Here is a 25,425-nt window from a genome sequence, read left to right as displayed (position 1 = left end):
CTGGCACAAGAACAGAGCCACAGACCAGTGGAACAGAATAGATAGTCCAGTTATTAACCCAAACATATATTGTCAATTAATATATGATAAAGGAGCCATGGACATACAATGGCGAAATGACAGTCTCTTCAACAGATGGTGCTGGCAAAACTGGACAGCTACATGCAAGAGAATGAAACTGGATCATTGTCTAACCCCATACACAAAAGCAAATTTGATTCACTTCTCAGTGAAATAACAATGGTCTAAAAATATCTTACAATTAGATTCTTAGAAACAACTTTTAAGAAGTGCTTTTAGACACTTCGGCAGAGTTGGATATCATGCAATTAATTTCAACCCAGTGTCATGACAGGGCTGAAAGCAATTTCCTAGTAGCTTGTTAGAAACATCATATAAGAAGTATTCTTGCACACTTCACTATAGCATGACCTACCAGGACTCACTTCTACTCAGTGAAATAATACCATTCTGAATGTGTGTGATAAGGGGCTTGTTGGAGTTGTCTTGTAAGATTTTTTCATAAAACTTCACTATGGGTGTGTTCTAATTGGATTCAGGCCTACTCAGTAGCATAACACGTCTTCATGTAGCTTGTTAGAAACACCTTTCAAGAATTTTTCTTTAACAATTTATGTCAATGGTCACCTAATGGTTTTTAATTCTATTGAGTAAAGGAACACTGTTCTGAAAAAGAAAGTATATTCGAAATGGATCAAAGACCTGAATGTAAGTCACGAAACCATAAAACGCTTAGAAAAAAACATAGGCAAAAATCTCTTGGACAAAAACATGAGCAACTTCTTCATGAACATATCTTCCCAGGCAAGGGAAACAAAAGCAAAAATGAACAAATGGGACTATATCAAGCTGAAAAGCTTCTGTACAGCAAAGGACACCACCAACAGAACAAAAAGACATCCTGCAGTATGGGAGAATATATTCATAAATGGCAGATCCAATAAAGAGTTGACATCCAAAATATATAAAGAGCTCACACACCTCAACAAATAAAAAGCAAAAATGGGCACAGGATCTGAACAGACACTTTTCCAAAGAAGAAATTCAGATGGCCAACAGACACATGAAAAGATGCTCTACATCGCTATTCATCAGAGAAATGCAAATTAAAACCACAATGAGATATCACCACACACCAGAAAGGATGGCCACCATCCAAAAGACAAACAACAACAAATGTTGGCAAGGTTGTGGAGAAAGGGGAACCCTCCTACACTGCTGGTGGGAATGTAAATTAGTTCAACCATTGTGGAAAGCAGTATGGAGGTTCCTCAAAAAACACAAAATAGAAATACCATTTGACCCAGGAATTCCACTTCTAGGAATTTACCCTAAGAATGCAGCAGCCTGGTTTGAAAAAGACAGATGCACCCCTATGTTTATCGCAGCACTATTTACAATAGCCAAGAAATGGAAGCAACCTAAATGTCCATCAGTAGATGAATGGATAAAGAAGATGTGGTAAATATACACAATGGAATATTATTCAGCCATAAGAAAAAAACAAATCTTACCATTTGCAACAACATGGATGGAGCTAGAGGGTATTATGCTCAGTGAAATAAGCTGGGCAGAAAAAGACAAGTATCGAATGATTTCACTTATCTGTGGAGTATAAGAACAAAGAAAAAACTGAAGGAACAAAACAGCAGCAGACCCACAGAACCCAAGAATGGACTAACAGTTACCAAAGGGAAAGGGACTGGGGAGCATGGGTGGGAAGGGAGGGATAAGGGGAAAAAGGGGGGCGGCATTACTATTATCAGACATAATGTAGGGGGACACAGGGAGGGATCTACAACACAGAGAAGACAAGTAGTGATTTTATAGCATCTTACTACGCAGATGGACAGTGACTGTAATGTGGTATGTGGGGTGGACTTAGTGATGGAGGGAGTCTAGTAAACATAATGTTCCTCGTGTAATTGTAGATTAATGATACCATAAATGAATGAATAAATAAATAAATAAATAAATAAAAGGCAAAGCCCTTCCAAATGGAGCTTGCATTGATTGGGGGAGACAAACAATAGGTTGTCTCTTTAGTATCAGAGAGCAAGGGACACTAAAAAGGAGAATAAAGCAGGATCAAGGGACAAGAACAGCATGGTGCTCTTTCTGCTGGTGTGGTCAGGGAATCATCAATGAGATCACTGCATCTGGAAGCCTGTGGAACCAGAGGAGACTTCCCAGAGGCAGTAACACACCCACAAGTAGACCTATAACTATATTCTGCACCATATGACTGGAAATTAGTGAAATCTCAAAAGGCTGTATTCACAACAGTCATAATTTAAACAAAGAAAAAAAATCACTTTTGGCAAATAAGCTTCAACACCTTGGAATGAAAAGATTTTCATTGATAAAGTACCATGGCCATTAACTACAACTGAAGAAACAAACTCTTGAGACTTTCTATTTTATTTTATTTTATTTTTATTGGAGTAAAGTTGATATACAATATTATATTTGTTTCAGAGGTACAACATAATGACTCAATAATTATATACACTAATAGATGCTTGCCACAATAAGTGTGGTTACCCCATTACCGTACCAAGATATTACAATGTTATTGGTTATATTCTCTATGTTGTACTTCCTTCCATTCCTATGACTAACTTACATTACAGTTTGCAGTTTGCACCTCTTTATTCCCTTCACCCTAACCCCCGTCTCTATGGTAACAAACAGTCTGTCGCCTATATTTGTGGTTCCATCTATTTTTGTTTGTTTTGTTTTTTAGATTCCGTGTATAAGTGAAGTCTTTTGGTATTTGTCTTTCTCTGCCTGGCTTATTTCACTTAACATGATCCCTCTAGGTCAAACCATGTTGTCACAAATCACAGGATTTCCTTCTTTTTATGGCTAATATTCCATTGTGTATATATACCACATCTTCTTTATCCATTCATCTATTGATGGACACTTGGATTGCTTGTATATCTTTGTTATTGTAAATAATGCTGCAATGAACATAGGGATACATATATCTTTTCAAATTAGTGATTTGTTTTCTTTGGGTATATTTCCAGAAGTGGAATTGCTGGGTCTTACGGTATTTCTATTTTTAGTTTTTTGAAGACCCTACATATTGTTTTTCACAGTGGTTGGACAATTTATATTCTTACCAACAGTGTAGGAGGATTCCCTTCTCTCAACATCCTCACCAACACTTGTTATTTTTTACTTTTGTATAGTAGCCATTCTGACTGATGTGAAGTGATATCTCAGTGTGGTTTTGATTTACATTTCCCTGATGACTAATGATGTTGAGCATTTTTTCATGTGTCTGTTGGCCATCTGTATGTCTTCTTTGGAAAAATGTCTGTTCAGGTACTCTGCCCATTTTTTAACTGAATTATTTGTTTTTTGTATGTGTTGAGTTGTATGAGTTCTTTATATATTTTGGATATTAGCCTCTTATTGGATATATTAGTTGCAAATATATTTTCCCATACAGTAGGTTAGCTTTTGGTTTTGTTGAGGGATTCTTTTGTTCTGTAGAAGCTTTTTAGTTTTATGTAGTCCCACTTGTTTATTTTTGCTTTTGTTTCCCTTGCCTGGGGAAAAGTATCCAGAAAGAAATTCTCATGCTGATGTTCATGAGATGCTTGCATATGCTTTTTTTAAGAGTTTTATGGATTCCTATCTTACATTTAGGTTTTTAATCCATGTAAAGTTTACTTTTGTGTATGTTATAAGACAGTAATCCAGTTTCATTCTCTTACATGTAGTTGTCCAGTTTTCCCAACACCATTTATTGAAGGGATTGTCTTTTCCCCACTGTATATTCATCGCTCATCCGTCATATAGTAATTTACCATTTATACATGTGTTTATTTCTGGGCCCTCTATTCTGTTCCATTGATTTATGGGTCTGTTCTTAAGCCAGTACCATCCTGTTTTAATCACTGTAGCTTTGTAGTATATCTTGAAGTCAGGGAACATGATGCTCCCAGCTTTGCTGTTTTCTACCAAGATTGCTTTGGCTATTCAGTCTTTCATAGTTCCACATAAATTTTAGGATTCTTTGCTCTATTCATTGAAAAATGCTATTGGTATTTTGATAGGGATTTAATCAAACCTGTAAATTGGTTTGGGCAAGATGGCCCTTTTAGCAATATTAATTCTTTCTATCCTGAGCATGGGGGATAGATTTCCATTTATTCGTGTCTTCTTCAATCTCTTTCATCATTGTCTTACAATTTTAGAACACAGGTCTTTCACTTCTGTGGTTAGGCTTATTCCTAGGTATTTTATTCTTTTTGATACAATTGTAAATGGAATTGTTTTCCTGGTTTCTCTTTCTGTTAGTTCATTATTTGTATATCGGAATGCAACAGATTTCTGTGTATTAATTTTGTATCCTGTAACTTTGCTGAATCCATTTATTAGTTCTAATAGTTTTCTGATGGAGCCTTTAGGGTTTTCTATATACAGTATCATGTCATCTGGAAATAGTGACAGTTTTACTTCTTCGTTACCAATTTGAATGTCTTGTATTTCTTTTTCTTGTCTGAATCCTGTGGCTAAGACTTCCAGTACTATATTGAATAAAAGTGTTCCGAGGGGACATCCTTGTCTTGTTCCTGTTCTTAGATGAAAAACTTTCAGCTTTTCGCCATTGAATATGATGTTGGCTGTAGGTTTGTCATATATGGGCTTTATTGTGTTGAGGTGTGTTCCCTCTATACCCACTTAATTGAGAGTTTTTATCATGAATAGATGTTGAATATTGTCAAATGATTTTTCAGCATCTATTGAGAGGATCATGTAGTTTTTATTCATCATTGTGTAACATTGATTGATTTGCGGATATTGTACCATCTTTGTATCTCTGGAATAAATCCTACTTGGTTGTGATGAATGGTCCTCTTGATATATTTTTTAATTCAGTTTGATAATATTTTGTTGAGGATTTTTGCATCTATGTTCATCAGGGTATTGGTCTGTAATTTTCTTTTTTTGTGGTATCTTTGTCTGGTTTTGGTATTAGATGCTGGCTTCATAGAATGAGCTTGGGAATATTCTCTCCTCTTCTACTTTTTGGAATACTTTAAGAAGGATAGATATTAGCTCCTCTTTAAATGTTTGGTAGAATTCACCCATGAAACCTTCTGGTTCTAGACCTTTGTTTGTTGGGAGTTTTTTGATTACCAGTTTAATTTTGTTAGAAGTAATTGGTCTGTTCAGATTTTCTGCTTCTTCCTGGATCAGTCTTGGAAAGTTGTACTTTTCTAGAAATTTATCCATTTCTTCTAGGTTGTCCAATTTATTGACATGTAATTTTTCACAGAATTCTCTTATAATACTTTGAATTTCTGTGATGTATGTTTAAACTTCTTTATCATTTCTGATTTTGTTATTTGATAAGTGTCTTTTTTTCTTGATAAGTCTAGCTAAGGGTTTGCCTGTTTTGTTTACCTTCTCAAAGAACCAGCTCTTGGTTTCACTGATTTTTTTTTCCTGTTTTTTTTTTTAGTGTCAGTTTTATTTATTTCTGCTCTGATCTTTATTATGTCCTTCCTTCTACTAATTTTGGGCTTTGTTCTTTTCTAATTCCTTCAGTTATAGGGTTAGATTTTTTATTTGAGATTGTTCTTGTTTCCTGAGGCAGGCCTATATTGCTATAAACTTCCCTCTTAGAAATGCTTTTGCTGCATGCCACATATTTTGAACCATTGTGTTTCTGTTTGCATTTGTTTCCATGTATTGTCTGATTCCCTCTTTGGTCTGTTCCTTGACCCATTGATTATTTAGAAGCATGTTGTTTAGCCTCCATGTGTTTGCTCTTTTTCCATTTTTTTTCTTTTAATTGATTTCTAGTTTCAGACTATTGTGGTCTGATAAGATGCTTGATACAATTTTAACCTTCTTAAATTTGTTGAGATTTGATTTGTATCCTAATATGTGACCTATTTTGAAGAACATCCCATGTGCACTTGAGAAAAACGTGTATTCTGTTGCTTTTTGAGAGGTTTCTTCCCCTTTAAAACAGTCAAGCAAATCCTACTAAAACTTCTTCTACATCTTTATACAACTAGATACTATGCCCTATAGTAGTACATAATCACCTCCAGATTTTAGACACAATGACTTTAGTTCCATAACTATGTTTTTCAGTCAGAGAGAAGAGAAAAGGTTTCCCCCAGTCTAGACTGGAGTAAAGCCATGCAATAGAAATGGTGGATCTCTATCTGTCCAAGTGCAGACTCACCCAGAGAATATCAAGCAAGGTTTACAGTTATACAAACCACAGGACAGTAGAACTGGAAGGATGAAGAGATGACCAAGAAACACACACACACACACACACACACACACACACACGACCCTGCAACCCATGCATGGTTTTGCTGTCAAGGAAAGTGAGGCCTAGAGAAATTTTGCTCAAATGGGGCATTTCACAAACTTTTAAACTCTGGTTTCCTAACATTAATCCAGAGCTTTCAAGTCAGAGAATGAGTTTCTCACCAGATAAATAAGAAAACTCAGAAAGGGCGAGTGTCAAAACAAATGACCACATCCATTAAAACTAGGAAGTTGAATCATTCCTGGCCTAGATCCAGGGAGGACGGTAGGAATAAAGGAAATGGCCACAGCCCCCAGTTACTCTTCCTTTTTTTTTCTTGAGAGGAACATTCTGGTACCAAGAATGGGCAAGGGGGTCGGGCAAACTACCTAAGCAAGCTCAAGGTTCCTGGCAGACACAGTATTTCCCAAATTTTAAGGGAAGGCAGAGATAAAATCTAGGGTACACTTTTTTCCCTCACAACTTAATATACTAAACATGGCAGGTACACTTATTTATAGTAAAGCTATTATTAAGTTGATTTTACATCTTATAGTTGATGATGCCACAGAACTGAAAGCCAAGCCTGGAACGGAGCTCCAGCTCCTTTTCATAAAGAAGGCTGAGTTCACTGTCTTATCCCTTGGTCCTCCTCTCCCTCAGCCAACTCCAGCTCTTCTCCCATGTCTTTCCAGATGGTAGGCCCCTCTCACCCTGCAGCTCTGCATCATGCAGTAAAATGCTCGATTCCTCGGCTGCAGTTCCCAGGCAAACACATATGCCCTTCCAACAGCTGCAGACCTACTCCCATAGGTCCACTTTACTAGGAGCAAGGGGCACATCAGCTTTGGAGATTTTTCTTACTGAGAAAGATAGCCCATGATCCCGTGGATGCACTGAGAGAGCTTGAGTTGGTCATGGCTAATGAGGGAAAGCAGCAGAGCATGGTGGTAAGATGGTCAGACTTGGAAAGACTTGGCTTCAAGTCCACACCTTCCCTTGTGACCTCTCTGGGCCTCAGGGCTCCCATTTTATAATGAGGATATTAATCACAGCAGTTCTTTCATAGGGCTGTGAAAATGACACCAATTATAGATGTCCAGTAAGAACACAATAAATGTAAACTTCCATGACTGTGTTTAACAATAATTGACACCTACATTTCCTCACTCTAGCCAATAACCTACTTCTCAGATCACTTTGCTGATAATGAGTTATTAGGTATTGATACAACAAGAATGTGTGAGGGGAGAGGGAGTAAAGCAGCTGAAAACAGATGGGGAGGCCTACAGGTCTGATTAGCTACAATATATTATTCCCAGCCTACCTGGAATTACTGTGAAGTAAACTACAAAGATAAAGTTCTAAATGCATAAACACCATTAATTTTTCACTTAAAATGTAGAGGCTGCCTAATGAACCAAGCTATAAGATAGCTACAAGCACGAAAAAGTCCATTCTTAGATCCAATTATTTTGAAAACATAAAAACAGATTTAAAACACCCAGCAATTCTTAATGACATAAAATTTTCTAGTTAGATTAGTCCCTGATGAGTTCCTGGGTATGACTGCCCTATCATTTAATTGATGCTGGGGTGTTTTATAAATTGAAGTCAAAGGCTTACCACTCCATATTTCTTTGCTGTTCTCCTTGCTTTCTTGTCACTCTCTGTCACCTGCCTGGCCATCACTCTCACCAAAGACCTTTTTTTCTCTTTGTGTCAACCACTACCCAGACATGGTGGATCTGCTGCATCATTCTGCAGCTTGGAGGTCTAGATCCTTTGCCACTTAGAAAATAACACTTGAGATCTACTGGGGCAGAATAACATCTGCCCTAGCCATCATTTTTTTAGTTAAAATAGTTTATTTTACTACCACCACCATCCCTCCAAAAAAGTAAAGTTGAAGAAAGCAGGGACAGAAGATTCTCAGAGTAGAAGTCAGGAGACCCTTCAACCAACCAGTGGTGGTACCCTAGGCTCCCCACTGCCCCCTGGGGCTTAGTTTCCTCACCAGAAAAACGAGGTTAGGGGTTCAACTTGATCCTCTGCTTTTTAATGGAGGAATTATAGGCAAAAATATGCAATATACATACAGGCGTACATACATACATACATATTATATATATTCCATAAAAACATGTAAAATATCAATATGTTTTTTATGCTCAATTAATTACACAACAGTTAAAACTCAAGAAAAACTTCAAGACCCATAACTAAATTCAGCCACAATGCCATTCAGAGACTGCCACATAGATTTCCTATTCTTTAGCCATGATTATAAATAACTTTGGAAAGGGAGGGAAGTAGGACAAAATAGATAAACTTTCAAAGGCAATTCTGGATCTAGACCATGAAAAGAGTGAATGAGAAGTTGTCTGAAGGAAGAGGGAAAATCCCTCAAACAATGAAAATGGTATTATGTTTCCCTTTTTTAAACATTATGAAGATAAAATGGTTTTGCAAGTTATACATTCCCACAACCACTCTAGACAGAATATATCTGCATATTCTCCCCATGGCCACATAATATAGTGCAAGTCCCTTCCTAGAATTCAAGGTCCTCATATCTAAACTTATGCTGTAAAGCATGGACCTTTGACTCCAGCTGAGTTGGTTTACTGGTCTATAGCAGGGATTGGCAAACATATTCATGAAGAACCAGAAAGTTAATATTTTACAGTTTCTGAGTCATGAGGCAAAACTGAGGATAGTGTATAGATATTATGTAACAAGAAAGAGAGCAAATTTCCACAATTTTTTGCTGATAAAATTCAAGCTGTATTAATAATTGAGTATAACTTTTTGCAATACAGGTCCACTAATGAGAAGAATGAAATTTTTTTTGAGGGAAAATATTTTTTTGATATGGGATTCAAAGTAAGTGTTCCCTGTTGTCAAATCAATTACTGAATCAAATGATTTCATCTATAAAAACCATGCTTTGCTTGCAGTCTGTACAAATAAATAGGCATAAGGCCTGATTGGGCTCATGGGCTGTATTTGCAACTTCCTGGTGGGGAATGTTTCTCAACAGGATACTACTAGCACTCTGGGCAGGACATTACTTCAATTTTTAAGACTGCCCCATACTTTGCAATATTAACCATCCCTGGCATTCAGGCATTAAATAGAGCAGCATCTTCCAGTCAGTGTAAGAAGAAAAAATGCTCCTCCACATTTCCAAGCTCTCCCGCACCCAAGGGAAGTACCATCACCAGGTGGAAACACTGGACTTCTACTCCTGCCCACCTCTTCTGCATTTCCTCTGACCACCCAACTTCCAAAGAATCTGTTATTAACTGTCTACTCTCATGGGTGGTGTAATGAGGCTGAAGTTGCCAAATACATATATTGAAAGATTTGTCTCAGCCTAATTTCAAGGTGAATGCATTCAGATTCCCATGTCTGGACGCACCTGCAGAATGAGCCCATGAGGGGCTTAATTGTGTGACAGGCTAAGGATTCTCCCAGAAATGCAGCCATGATAATGGAAGAAACACCCAAGACAAAAGGCTTGCATTTGAAACACGGGTCAATGTTGAGGGAACTGGCACTTCATATTTTCATTTACTTATTCCTTTAACAAATACTTATTTACTAAGTGTCAGACGTTGCTGGAGACCGTGAAGACAGGCAGAGCAAGGCATGAGTCCCTTACACTGACACTCTGTCTGAGTCTGTAATTCAGCTGCCACACAGTTCCCTCATCTATCCAGTGAGGAAAATGGTAGCACACAGCTCAGTGAGCTATAAGCCCTTCAAGCAGTCCCTGGCACACAATGATAGCTAACACTTATTTTTTGCTCCCTTACTATTAGAAGGCTACAATTATTCTCCAAGCTGGAATAGCGAATTTATGCCCAAGTCTTTATTAGTAGGAACAGCAAGAAAGAATGAGTTAAAATCAAGAAAATGTATTAAATGAAAGCTTGGGGATACCTGAGTGTAAACCAGCACCTCTGGGTTCACGAGCATTGACTCAGCAGTACTGGTGTGCCAGGAAATGGTGCCATGAGAGCCAGATGGCTTCCTGCGCCTCAGCCCACATGTGTGGACAACAGAAGCCACAACAGCAGATGTTACTTCAGGCTCAGGTTAGGAGAGGAGCAGAACATGTGGCACCATGTTTATCCATGAATGGTAAGAACAACCCCCAGGGACCCTCAGAAAGGTGACAGAAATGCCCAGAACCAGCAAAATATTATCACATGACTGTACGATTGCCTTTTTATTCTAAAACTGGTGTGGCCTCAGACTAATAATAGTTACCATTTATTGAGCTCTAACCACATGACAGGCACTGTGGGAGAGTATTACATCATTTTATTGTTTGACACAATTCTGCCTCCATTTTCCACCACTTAGATGAGAGCAAATTAAAAGGCTAAATAACTTGCCCAAGGTCACACAGTCAATAGTGGGGAGCTAATACTTCTGAGACCTGTCTATTGAAGAGCCCACTAACTCTACTAGTGTGCTGTCAGTCTCCAAGGAGTTTCTCAAGCACATACACTTTCCTGACCGAACTAGAAAAGGCCATGCCTCAGGGAATACAGTGTGAGTGGTGCCCACTCAGGAAATACAGTATGACAGTAACTCTCTGTGATTCATCATCTCCCAACACCCAACACAATGTTCTGATAACTGACATTTATTCGAAGCCAGGAGGAATGAGTCAACTATGCATACGTGGTCATATGTCTCACTATTTAACATTAGAATTACCACAAAAGAAAATCAGATTGGTGGTCCTAATGTTGTTATGATAAATCAAAAAGCATGCAGCACTTACCTGGAGGATTTTATTGGCTGTTATTATTGGAGCCTCATCATTTACTGATTCAACAGTCACAAAAAGAGTTTGGGGAAAACTCTGTTTTCCAAGCTCTGAGCTGTTTTGCAAAGATGGTGAAATTGTCAAGAAGCTCTCACTATCATCATGAACATAGCAGATCAATTTATTTTCCACCTACAACCAATGGCAAAAAAATTACCAACTTACTGAAATGTGATTTAAACACATGAATACTATAAAAGAAATCCTATTTTTTCTATCTCCCTATGACACAGAAGCATGTGTTCATCCCATGAAGTTTGATTCTGACAATCAGTGTGCAAATTAAGACAGATGGAATAGTTTTTATGAAATGAGTGTAAGGAGGAGCACAGTGATGGAGCAATGTGGGTGGCAAAGAGAATGCTACAGTGGCAATCAGAAGACCTGAGTTCGAAGGGTATTTCTAACACTAAAATGTATTGTAGGTAAGAAATATAAATATGGCTTTTTTTCCAATGAAAACAACACCCTTTAAAATCCAGACTCTAGTTGTTTATGTACAGTGGCTAATTCTTGAAGTTGGGATTGCTTTGTTGGGCAATTCAGAATATTAGATTTAGGCTCTGAAGTTGCCATCCACTGGCCAGCTTTCTGCTTTTTGCAGACATATGGACTAGGGCAATTTAAGTTTCCCCAAATTTCTCTTTTGTGAGGTAAGCACGCATTATTCCCTTAACTGTTCTTTGTATGAGAAGTGACACCTGCTACCTCCTATCCTGCTCCTCCTTCTTCAGAATACAATCATTATTTGGTGCATCTTGTAACAGTGCAACCCTAATTTGCTACCATGTATCTCTGGTGGACAGAATATAATGAAATACATTGGAATCAAATTATTCTATAAAGGCATATTTTCCTCAAAGTAATAATCCAAATTCAAACATTTACTTTTATCACGGCTAGATTTCATCTTTCTAATTTTCATTCTGAAATAGTCACCCAATAAATGAATTATTCCTCTTGGATTTATAATAACTACAAATTTGATCAGAACCTTTCATGTGTTTAACGGTCTGATGGAAATACTGAAGAGCACAGGATCAAAATCAGAAACCAGGGCAATTTTAAAGCTAGAAGGGAACTTAGCTTCAGTGAGTCTGTGACCCAAACATAAAATGGCAGAGAACTTCCGAAGCCAACAGGAGTAGTTGAACTTCTGAAAATGTCTCTGGGGCTCTGCTTGTTTTGGTAAAATACCAAAATTTTTAACAGTTCAACTTAGCCCATTCCTATGGTGCATTTCCTTTGAGCAACCACTTTTGATCTCTCAGAGGTGTTTCTAACAACAGTTGAAAAGTTAATTAGGAATTTCAAGGGGAAAATGTGGTCACTTGTGCACAGGTGCTATGAGAATTTCTTTGGTTCCATGGGCAGAGAAATTCCAGACCACAGGCCTGACCACATGCTCCTGGAACATGTTGTTTTAACCTATTTGAAAACAAACATGGATGATGGTGCTGATCAGGTCATGGTGCTTAAGGAATATAGCACTTAAATAGAAGTCACCTTTTCAATATCTTTCATGGAGAAATAAACCAGTTTCAATGGAGTGACACTCCCCAAAATTACATGACATTTAATTGGTATTAATCTAAAGGCAAAAGGAGGGTCTAGTGGGAATTTGTCTATTCCTAGACTTCTAACAATAGAAAAACATCTGCTGACCTGAAATTATAGGATATAACAAACTTGTGCAAAATCTTAGGAAATAAAAAATTATTCAGTCCTTGTCACCAATCATTTTCAGGGCATATTGTGTCAGTCCTCTGCTCAAATTCCAAGGGAGTTGGATAACTTTTTCATCTCAGTGTAAAGAACTTTCTCACAATTGAAGTGTTTTAAATTGGAAGGGCTCATCTCAGGAAGCAGTGAGTTCTCTCATCTTTGAAGATGTTTGAGAGAGGGCTGGATGGCCTCTTTATAGGGTTACCATGGAAAGGCTTCTAGGCTCTGTTAGGAGGTTGAACTTGTAGGTCCCATCACTCCTGAAAGTCCATGAATCTAAATGATAAATAGCCAATTTTTTTCTTTAATCCAACATACCTAAATGTATTAACTGAGAGTTATTACCTATTTCCTGGTAAATTTCATTAGCTTCAGTCTTGGAAAATGAGAATTTTCAACATAACCATGTTTGGGTGGCTTGAGTAGAATAAATTCAGTCAAGTCCCTCAAAATATTTACTTGGAATTTTGAGATAGTCTTCTCCAAGAGCTTTGGAACCACCTTCTTGGACTGTGAAATTTTTTACTTCCAGAGGAATCCTTTTGGGGACAATATCCACCAAGATTTCAACTCCATTCACAGCTTGGAAACCATTCATCACATCCAGGAAAAAACAGCCCTGTTGTTGGTCAGGAGCTGTCTGCACATAATGGATGTGACCATCATCAAGATCCTGTTGTGTAAAAATCAAAGGGGACTTTTCAACTGCACCCAAGCTGCTGTCTCCTGGCAAAAATTTTTGGAGGTATCCATGCATTGGTGGAATTCTGACAGTAAACACTGCCGCTGAAGGAACATTAGCTGCATGCCCAGCCTTGAGCTCATATACACCACACACAAACACAAAAAGAAAAACACATTAATATTTGGAAGAGTCAAGAGCCTGATGAACCAAATTGTTTTCTATTACTGTCCACAAATGGCTTAAGTTATAAGCAGCAAGTAGGCTTGATTCACAGTGCAAGCCTGGGTCTGTTCTAGTGACCATGCCACGATTTTGAATTTCAGCCATGGTCACAAAGAAAAGTAATAGCCGACAACAGTGAAGAACCCTAGGACTCAGAAAGGTGATGTGGAAAGAAAGAAAATGGTATAAGGAGAAGGAATAAAAGATGGTGGAAGAAACAAGTTGAAATACTAAAATTGCAAGACTTTAGAGGAAAGTTTCTTTTTTGCTCCCATTTTAACTAGCTCAGCATTTCAGTGTGTATTTAATTTATTGACTCAGCAAAATCCATCTAAAAACTGTCGTTGTGATGTATCATCATTGAACTACACATGCCCTCTTGTGGTGAAACTCAAACATAAACTCTCTAAGATCCTGACAAAGAGCTGAGAAAAGCTGGCGGGGCCCCATGTTCCCCCGGTCTAAACTCATTGTTTAGTAAACTGCTTCTGATTTGAACTAATTTCTTCTTGATGTTACTGGTTGCATTTAGCAAGCAAGTAAACGTATTTACCATCCTGAAGGCAGAATCAGAATAGCCTGCATTTGTGGTCAATTGCCATAATAACAGTTTACACACCCTCCAGAGTCACCCTTAACAGAAAACTTTCCTAACTCTGATGAGCAGGACAGTTCCTGCTGGGAGTTTCCACGTAGAAGCACAGGAAACCATGTAGCTTCTGGTGTGAGTCTCACCCCTTGGCATTTCAATGGTCTAGGCCAATTTTATCTATCAATTTCAGGAAATTAAATAATGCCACATTGAGAGTTAAGGAAATAAACTTTGTAATACAGCATCCTCTGAAGTTTTAGCAGGGTTGTTACTCTAAGTTCTTATACTCTGCTTCATCACATTATGGATGTAACTCAGATCAAATGCAATATTGGCAGGGTTGCTCTTGTAAGCAAACTAAAAGCAAAAAGCAAAGATCTCTTAATGAACTATAATATATACACCCCCTCCTCATTTCCAGTTCCTCCTACACTAAACATAGACACATACTCACGCACCTGTGTACACAAAGCTTTAAAATAAGGCTTATTTTGACTTACATTCCATTTTCAACTATTGGAAATTAGAAGTATTAGAATCATGAAAACTCCCAGCTTTTCTTCTCCATGGCATCTGCACTTAAAAAAAAATCATGGTGGAGAAATTGGGGATCAACAGAGGTGAGGCTTAGAACCTCACCCCCCTGTTTTGAGAGAAATCTGCATCCGTGGATGTTTTGTTGCCCTTGTCTAGCTTGGATTAATAATTAGTCTATAGGCACAGACCTGATCATCTACATTTGCCCTCTTACAGCACTAAATTATGTTTTCTACCTTTATCTTGCATCTACCTACCACTTCAGCATTTTATTAAAAAAAAAAATAAGGGGAAAATGTGGGATTCACATATAAATCAAGTATAAAAATCAAATGAATAATCATATCTGACTTGACTGTTTATAGTTCATGATGCATGATCAAAAACCAAAAGTTTCTGTGATATGACTGCCCTTGCACTGTTCACCATGTAAGAACTTATTCACTATGTAAGAACTTGTTCGTTATGCTTCAGAAGATTGGAGACTGTTGAGAATTAGGCTTGGGGTTGATTAATGATTGTGCATTGAGTCCCCTATACAGAATTTTATTGTTGTTAACAACCATTTGATCAATAAATATGAGAGATGCCCTCTCAAAAAAAAATTTTTTTTAATCATTATGAATATGAGGAGAGAAATCAACAGAAAAATAGCTTTCAGAAGCACACAGATTACTACCCCGAGGTTGTTGGAGAACAGGGATGCTCTAATGTAGGATATCCACCTACCTGGAGCCTTTCTCTACTCAGCTTTACTGGCTTTCCTTCTTCAACTACAAGGGTCTTGCTGTGCAGAATTTGGGTGTGATGGTGGCTTTCTGAGTATACTGGCACACAGACACCCACTTCTGAAAGTGTATCTTAAAGTTTCACTGTCAGGTTAAATACATCAAAGTTGCTGCTGCCATCATGCCTATAAACAACATGTTCTTGCTTCAGGTCATGCTGGGAAAATGAGCAGGAGCTTAAGCTGCTGACACTCACTCCGCCATGTTTTGGGGGCCACGTGACGTGGAATTTGATCTCGCGGTCCATCCTGACATCTTGGTTTGTGGTGACACTGCGGTTGGTTGTTGGCTGCTGTGAGGCTGTTACCTTCCCTCTCTGTACAAGCAGCCCCGTGTTGTTGGCTGTCCGGATGTAGGGGTCTGACGCACTGACCTCAAGTAGGGATGATGTGTGGTGGACGCCATCTGTCACCAACAGCACAAAGCGCGCCGAGTCTGCACCCCGATGCCTGAAGAGCACGCACCCTTCCCGCAGGTCATCTTGCCTAAACTGGTAGTTTCTGAGTGAGATCACCGACTCGCACCAACTCCCCATTTGGGATGCCCTGCCAGGTGTAGAGCAACTGCCCATCATCAAAATCTGAGTGTGGGTCATGGTAACAGAGATCTGCCAGGGCCAATAAGTGCTGGCCATTCCATACAACATGAAAGACCTTACCTACCATATGCACAGGTTTCTCATCATTTTTTAACCCGATGGAAATGGTGACTTTGATTTCTGTAGACCAGTCCTCCATGTCAAGATCCCTGACCACACTCTCTTGGCCTGGTCTTGTGGTGGAGGCCGCAAGGACGAATTCATCACACTGTGTCTCAGAGTCATCGTGGGCATACATCAGCCGCTCCTTCACTATGTCTTGATCAGTGAAGGTGGTGATACTGCCATGACTTCCCAGAGAATCTGTAAAGTTAATCAGTTTCAGCGTCCCGTGTTGAGGACTTTTATATTTTTATATTGGAAGGTCGGATTGTATAAGGTTTGAGCAAATTCTGATTTTGTAATTAATGTCCCTTCTCCTTCTTTTACAAATAATCCTTTGTTAGTTAATATAATGCGTGTCTTATCTGCCTTAAAGTTTATGCTAAAAATATAATCTTTGGATTCTATGTGTTTTGCAACAATCAAGAACCTAAAAGTATCCTGTGCATCTTCCCAGGGCCTCATCTGTAGTTCATAACTTATCTTAGAGTCTATAACATTTTGTTGGCTGAACACCAAGTCTGCTTTTAGAATGTTATTGCCAAGCAGCAATTTTCCTTTCTTAGGTGGAGTCAGTAACTTGAACTGTAGTTCCCTCTCAGCTGCTGCCACACCCTCTGTCACCGCCTGCAAGTGATCAGAATTCAATACTTGTCTGTTTATTTTACTAATCTTGAGAGAAACATTTTTCAGAAGTGTAAACTTTAGCCATTGTACAGTAACAGGGAAAGTCAGCTCTTCACTGACTTTTCCTTCTATGTTAACTCTAAATTTTAAATGATCTGTAACATTTTCTAGCTGCAATTCTTTGAATGTACTACAGTACCAAACCCAACCTCGATCAATAGATCGCTGAGAGAAGGTGCTAATTTGTTTCTAGTTACCACCTGAGCGCTGCCGCTGAACCTGGCCAAACTGAGGTGGATGAGTGACAGCATAGCAAGTCTCCATCTCATGGTGTTCACCATTAACTTTCACCTGTAAGTTCCTCTGTGTAATCAGAACTCTGCCACCTTGTGGTCACACCGGTTCTACTGGCCACTTCAAATTCCCAGGGAACAGCCATGACTCGTAACACCACTGTGTTGCTAACCAGCTCTCCATCACTTGCTTTCAGTAGGATCAGGGAGCTCAAATGACCCCTGTGCATGTAGAAAATGTTGCCACCTCTTAAATCCCCATGTGTAAAACCATTAATGGTTCTCCCAGGATCATTGGTGTTTTCTAAAAAACCAGCATCTGAATTGAAGTTGCCAAGAACTGAAAAACTAAGATTCAGGGAATCCATGTCAGGGTCTAACACAGGTATTATATTTGCAGTCAGCTGTTTCTTAGAGATCTCAAACAGGTGAAGCAAGTTTCCTTCAGGGAGCTTGAGGTATGGGGGATCATTAACTGGAATGATAATGTTCAACACGTATGGAACATGTCCTTGCTGATATAATGGCATTTCCTTCTTGCTGTTGAAAGAGATGGAAAATGTGAAATAAACTCTAGGTTCTTCAGAACCATCATGGACATACCAAACTTTCCCTTGCCCCAAATCTAACAATAAAAGCCTTCTCCATTTCTTGCTCAGGGAGAACATCGAATCAAAGGAACCCATGAATAGGCAATTCCTTTACTTCAAATAGTATTTGATAGTGCTAGATGCCCAAATCCTTCAGTTCCACATCTACCTTCACATGCTTTTGTCCCAGTAAGGCTTGCCTACCCTTGTGAACCTCCAGGTTATTCAGAACCAAGGAAGGGCCACTTGCATTGGGAAGGAAAGCCTTGTCTGCCTCAGGAACGGCAGTGGAAAGGGTAACTTCTGACTGAAACAGGTTCCCTGTTGTTACAGAGGATTTGCATTATCACTACCCTTCATTCTACACCCAGCAGATACATCTTTGGAAACAAAGGCATCCTTTAATGCTCTCTTTTCTGAGTTGGCTTCCAAGCCTCTTAAGCACCCTTTAAAAGAGATTCCTAGAGATTTTCTAGGCACAGAGGCAAGTGCTAACTTCTTAACTCGCTCTCCCTTACTGTTATCAAGCTTCCCATGTAAAGGGGGCCTTCAGATACAAACGGTTTGCTTTGCAAAGGCAGCAGCATCCTTATCTCTTGCTCTTCCACCATTAGGTCCAGATACCTGCCAGTGAGTTTGAGTTGAATAAGGTGCCATTTGTTGTCACTAACGAAGCTAAAAGAAGAGAGCTGAGTATTATTTTTATTCCCTCTTACATGAGCCTTCAATAGACCTTTAACTATTTCCAAAGCAACAAAATTTCCTTCTTTACCTGACTGAAATAAAAGTAAGGCTTGTTGACTTTCAGTCTGCAAAGCAAATCCTAAGAGCCCTTCACCCTGCACCCTCCATTCTGGGAAAGTGACAAAGGATCTGGAGCTAAAGAAATTGATGACTTCGTTCTCCTCTGCAAAAAATTCATCACTGCATCTCAGTGACACCTCAAAAACCTTCTTAAAACCAGGGTAAGATTGAAGGAATGTAAGGATCTCTCTGACTGAATACAACATCCTCCACACATCCACAGAAACTGGGGAACTGTCCATCTACGTAAAGATGTCAAGTTCCCCGTGGCCTGCTAGGTAGATTCCGTGTTGAAAGTGCAGATTGTGCATCCCACCAGGGATATGGTCAGTTGTCTCATGATGTCTGTCAATGACCAGAGAGATGTTACCCCTAACACAGGACAGTTCCACTGAGTGCCAAACCAAGTCATCCATACGAGGCCTTCTCTCAGAAAGGAGCACTTGCTCACCGGCACCCAAGTTCTCTCTTGCCTGAAAGAAAAAGAATCACAATTACTCCCATCTCATAAGTGTTCTACTGAGAAAACAAGGCCAGTCACAAAGAGAGAGGAACTTGAACATGAAAACTTTTCCCACATTTGTGGACTACATATGGAGGTTAAAAAATTCAGAGTCAGAATATTTAAGACATGCTAGTAAAGTTGGAGAAGATTCCAAACAAATCGCACATGATTTTACTCTAGTGAAATAACAGTAATCAAATGGGTAGCTCTTTTGCTCTCTCTTTCTCTCTTTCTCTATAGTAATTGGATGCTTATGTTTTTAAAGATATTTAAAAATCTTACCCGTAAGTTTCCTGACAGAAGTTCTATTACACAGTAGTCATTTTTTCCAGCTGCGAGAAAGAGTAATCCCTGTGGTTTGCTGGTTTGAAATTTGAATTGAAGAGATAACTCAGGGGAAACATCTATGACATTAAGCTCCACATAGCTTTCACCATAAAAAGATGCTAGGGAAAAAACTTTTTAAGTGTAAGTTAGTAAATTCATTGTTCAGTGACTATTCCACTCTACATTGTCATCTACCTTCAGGGCCTGACCCTGCTGAAGAAAGCCGCCTTACCCAAGGCCACGCCTGCTTCCTGGGGAGCCCACGGGCCCAGCACAGGGTGTAAAGGCTCAGCGCTCTCTCGCCCCAACTCAGGACAGCTCTGGTGGGTCAGACCCTCTTCAAAACCCTAAAGAGGGGTAGCTGAGGCTTCCACTGAAACTAAATTGCAACTCTACTTCTCATCTACTCAATACTGCTTCCTTCCCTACCACAGGGGCCCATCCCAAACCACTGGTGGTGAACTGGCATAGCAGGAGAAAGGAACACTTTAGCCAGCTATGAAAAATAGAAGGCAAATAGTAACTAGAGGACAATGGAGCTGAGTGTCTGTTGCTAAGTCTGGAAGAAACTTCAGGAAAAGCTAGGAAAGATTCAGTGATTACAAGCTAAGTGCAAAAGCCAGAGGACTTTTAGCACATAAAGTCTTTCTTCTCTCCTCCAGCAGGAGGGCAGAGGAAGTTGAGACTTGCACCTAGGAATTAATTGTCACAGTAGTAAGCTCCAAATAAAGTTAAACTCCCAACCATGACACTCTTGCTCTGACAAGGCTAAGGCCCTGGTTGGGAAAGAATGGAACCCTGACACAGGAAATGGGGACCTCTGGGTTGGTGCATTCACATATCTTGGGTCCCTGAGGCTCTCTGAACCCACTTAGCCTGCAGAATTGGCCTATTCCTTATTAAAGCCAGCACTCCCCATGCTTAAAGAGGATGCAAAGGCCTTGCCGCATAAGCAACATGATGTCTGAAGATACACCCCTATCTCTTCTCCTGGCCATTAGACCAAAAATAAACACTAAGTCACAAGATAACCTGTGGGAGATATGTTGAGCTTGATATGGAAGGGGAAGGACTAGACTCTACAGTAGCTGCAGGACCTACCCAGGATGTGCTGTCAGTAGCAGGGAAAGTACACGGGGGACTGAAGTTCTTTGATCAAGGGGGTGGGACATAAAGCTGAATAAGGGAGAGTTTTCATGTTTGGGAGCACTCTCTGGAGATACAGGATATAGCATGCTGGCAAAGACTGCTGGAAATGGTGTGAAATCACTGCTAACTGACTCCTAGGAGCATAGAAACTGCAATGACCCACTGTACTGCCACAACAGATAGGTGGAAGAAGAGATGAAGGGCATGGAAGTGGTTCATCCAGGCCTGAGACAGAGAGGACCAAAAGGCACCAGAAGCTACACAAGATGGGAGCCCAGAGCTCCATGGCATCACCATTCTGGGGCTAGCACCTTTTCCTTAGCTCGCATGTATGGCTGCATGGGAATCCCTTATCACCAGCTGACAGAGGAGCAAAACAGCTGAGCCTGGTTCATGGATAAGTCAGCATCATTGTGCGGATGCAAGCCAAAATTGGACTCCAACTGAACCATAGCTCCTGCTGTAAAAAATACTAGTGAGAAAAAATCTTCCAAATGGATAGAACCCCTAATCATCCACTTTAAATGAAGAAAGAAGTGGTCTGAGGTTAGGATAAAGACTGATAGGTAGTGACAAATGGAACATCCAGATGGTCAAGAGCCTAGAATGAGAAGGATTGAAAGATCAGGGACAGGAGGCTGGCACAGATGCATGAGTGTCAGTGTGCAGGGAGAAGATTTTTAGATTGCATGTTAATGCCCACCAGAAAACATGCACCACAGAATAAGCACTAAACAACCAGGCAGACAAAATGACTTGGCCAGTTGGCATCAGCCAGCCTCTGCCATCTGCCACCCCTGTGTTGGCACAATGGGTGCATGAAGAAATAGCCATGGTGGCAGGAGTGGAATCTGTGCATGCACCTGGGCTCCGTCTTACCAAGGCTTTCCTATCTGCTGCCACTGCTGAATGACCAACATGCCTCTAACAGAGTCCAACACCAAATCCCCAACATGTTACCATCCTTTGAAAAGACTAAGTGTCCACTTGGTGGTAAGTTGACTTCAATGAAACCCTTCCTCCCTAGAATGGCCAGTGATTCATTTCAATAAAAATAGACACACATTCTGGATATGTATTGCCTTTTTAACCGCAGGGACTCAGGTCGCACCACTGTCTGAGAGCTCGTGGAGTGTTCAGTTTACTAACACTGGATGTCAAATGACACCTCATCGATCCAAGACATGCCCTTTACTCTAAAGAAGGTGTGGTAATGGACATAAGACAATGGGACTCACCAGTCCCATCACATTCTACGGCGCTGAAGCTGCAGGCCAGATGGAGGCTTGGACGAGCCTGATGAAGGGTCAATTGAATCACCAGCTCAGAAGCCATTCTCTATCAGGATGGGGTTTCATTCTCCAGGACATACTATACAATTTAAGTGAAAGATCTTTATATGGTCTTTAAATTAAAGATCTTTACACATCTTCTGCTGTGTCCCCCAGAGGTATAATATACAGGTCTGAGAACAGGGGTATATTAAGAATAGCCTTGCTATTGAGGGATTTGTATTCACATCCTATAAACCATAAATCTGTGGTTTCAAAGCCCCTGGTTTCCAAAGGGGAATGCTTCCACCAGGGGACATAGCAGGCTTCTCTCTGTACAAGAAGCTGTAGCTGCTTGCTGGACAGTGAAGACTCCTTGTATCAAGGAACTAGCAGGCAAGAAGAGCCATCCCTAATTTGGCAGGTAATTGGGCCTGAGTCACCAAGAAGAGGTGGGCCTATCATTACACAATGGGTCCACAGAGGGAAATGCTGGATGCCCATATGGTTCCTTCGGGAGCCTCTTGGTATTTCCTTAGTAGGAAACAATAAATGTAGTGACCCTGTCCTGAGAAGAGCATGTTGAGAAGAGCTCAGACCTCTCAGGGATGACATTCTGAGTCACAACATCAAGTAGCCATTGAGACCAGAAGAATTTTCAGTTGAGGGTAGAGGGATCAATGCATAAGGAGAAACATGAAGATTATTGCCCAGGCACTGTTCCCAGGTTTAACATGAAGAAATTAATCAAAGTGTGCAAGGGGTGGACAGTGGTGGATCACCATGACACACTGCCCTTCCAGCATAACGGACTTTCTACCCAGGCTGCTATGAATGCTGCTGGAAGACAGCCCCCGGCACCTTCAGAAGTCCCCTCAAGTTCAGCTGTTCCTTTGAGACCACACTGCAGGTTGACTTGCCTCTCTTCCCAATCCACTTCCCTTCCCCTTGATTCCCTTCTTTTCTTCAAATGTTCATCTCAAGAACATTCCTGAATAAAGTTCCTGCACATTGATCTCCCATCTTAGATTCTGCTTCCCAAGGAATCCAAACTGCAAAGTCTGCTTCTCATCTTTGTTCCTACAACACTCTGCATAATCCTTTATCGTATCACTCACCATGTTATATGGAAAATACTTATTTTTTCATCTACCTCCTGCATTATTCCCTGAGCTTCCTAAGATCAGGGACCATGTCTTTTTCATCTTTCTCTCATACCTAACACAACACCTGGCACATGGGTGGTATAATAAATTCTGCTGGTGCCTCATTTAGATCCCCTTTAACAGGCTGGTGCACCCTACCTCCAGCTGGTTAACTATGCTATCCAGAAATTTCAGGGAAATTATACCCCCTACCCTGGAGGGCAACTGATAGCCAAATAACTGATTGAAACAGATGTGTAGAGTAGGTAGAACTCTGTTGCCATTCGTACTCCAGAGCTCTCTGGGACCAGGCAATCAGATCACCTGAAACCACATCAGTTTCCTCTCCTGCCCTAACCTGCTTCCCCCACTTCCTTACAGTGCTCTCCTAGTAGAACTCACTCAGTAATTCACCTGCACAGGAATCCCTGCCCATACCTCTCTCTCTAGGGAACTCATTCTAAGATAGGTAGGTAGCAAGGCAGCATTTATTAAACCAAACTAAAGTAATCTCATAGACCTTCAATCCTAGTTCAGTGAACTCAGGCCTAGAGAAGCTTAGGGACTTATGCAAAGTCAACAGTTAGTTCAAAACAGAGCAAAGATAAAAACCAGGCATTCCCAACTACCAATGCAGTGTTTTTACCAAGATACAAAGTTGATAATGGAGATGAATATGACCTCCACAGACTTTCTCAGATAGGCGTAAGTACCCTTTTCTCTAGTTAAAAACAGCCAGTAATAATTAAGGTCATTAAAACTAGAATGCAGGGATAAGGTCAGACAGTTGAAACAAGCAGTTATAAACCCACTGAACAAATTATAAACAAGGGATCCTAGTTTATCTTCCTGGCCTTCCCATTACTGAATCCCCTGACTCCAATTTTTGAGAGACTTAGAGGCTGTATTGTTAAGTTTTCAAAACCAGGAAATGTTTTCTAAATCATAAAATCTACTGCTGAGAATGACTAAGTAATGTTAATAAACAACATCCCTATATTTTCCCACGATTCACCTCTCTGGCACTGAATCAATTCCAGCCTCAGCTGGCGACTAGAAATTCCCATTGCCTCAGGGGAAAAACACGGAAGCAGGTTTAAAACTTCTGGCTTCAGAACCTGAAGCCCATTTGCGTCCTTCCATACCTCCAAGTTGACCCTAACTTTTGTGGTCCCCAGTAAGTGCCTCAAAATGACAATAAAAAGCAAAGAGAAACCCAAGAAAATTGACTCCTGGAAAAAGAAAGGTGATCTCTACCTGCAGGGAAGAAAAGGTGTGATTTCAGTATTATGTGGGTGTAGCAAATCAAGTTGAATAAAAATCAGAGCAACTTCCTGGTTTTGTATGCTTAAATAAAAGGTGGGTAAAATACTTTTCATGGAAGATAAACATTTATATTTTCCCTGTAATTTCTCCCAAGAGGGTGACAATTTTATTCATTTACCTTAGATACCATTCAAGATACCTTAGAAATGATTCCCATTCTTTCTTCCAAACTACATCCTTCTGGTTTTTATTTTTATTTTTTGGTTTTATGTTTGCTTTGGGGTTTTTTTGTATTGACTATTTACTAAGCACCAATTATGTGCCAAGTACTATCAGGCGTGGGAGGTAGGGAATTAATAAAACAAAGGGTTTGCAGACTATTAGAGGAGAAGGCTGCTCAGAAAGAAGAGTGTATCCCTGTGGTCTTAGAAAGAGGGCACAAGAGAAGCTTGTTTGGGACCCAGCTGGGATATGAGGAAAGGGGCGATCCAACTATAAAGTGGTTCTTTATGGCAGATTTAGGTGTCCCATCCTATGCACATTTATTCTGTCCACAAACATACTAAGTGCTGGTTTGGTCCTGGGGATTCAACAGTGATTGAAACCAACTGTTGCTTGGTTATTAATTGGGAAATGTAGACCACAACAGATGCACTCAGACTACTCAAGGGGAGTAGAGTAAGGGCATTTGAGGCAAGGCAATGGCTTCTGGAAAGAGCTGGTGAGGGATGGGATAGAGGAAGGGAGAGAAAAATAGAGGGGTGAGATAAGAGAGAAGGACAGAGGTGACTGCAAGGACCCAAAGGTCCAGTCTGGCTGAGCACAGCATGTGGAGGGGCAGCCAGGGTAGAAGTGGCAGAGATATGAGGGGTCAGGGAGCAACGGTCAGAGGGAATATGCCACTGCATCCACCTGAAAGGTCTTCCCTGAACTCACTGTTTACAGTGTGTGAGCACACACTTGCAAATGCGCCTACACAGTGGCTGGCTACTCCTTTCAGGACCCTTCTCACAATCTCTAATTACCATCTTTACTTC

At 40.1% G+C, this 25,425-nt stretch overlaps 1 pseudogene; it reads right to left on the bottom strand.

Moving 5' to 3' along the window:
* Window positions 1-22,041, bottom strand: part of LOC118919952 (chondroitin sulfate proteoglycan 4-like) — a 65,100-nt pseudogene extending 43,059 nt beyond the window's left edge.
* Window positions 22,042-25,425: the final 3,384 nt, after the last annotated feature.

The sequence above is a fragment of the Manis pentadactyla genome, chromosome 2 (genome assembly GCF_030020395.1).
Source record: "Manis pentadactyla isolate mManPen7 chromosome 2, mManPen7.hap1, whole genome shotgun sequence".
Classification (NCBI taxonomy): Eukaryota; Metazoa; Chordata; class Mammalia; order Pholidota; family Manidae; genus Manis; species Manis pentadactyla.
This window is presented reverse-complemented; position numbering and strand designations above follow the sequence as displayed.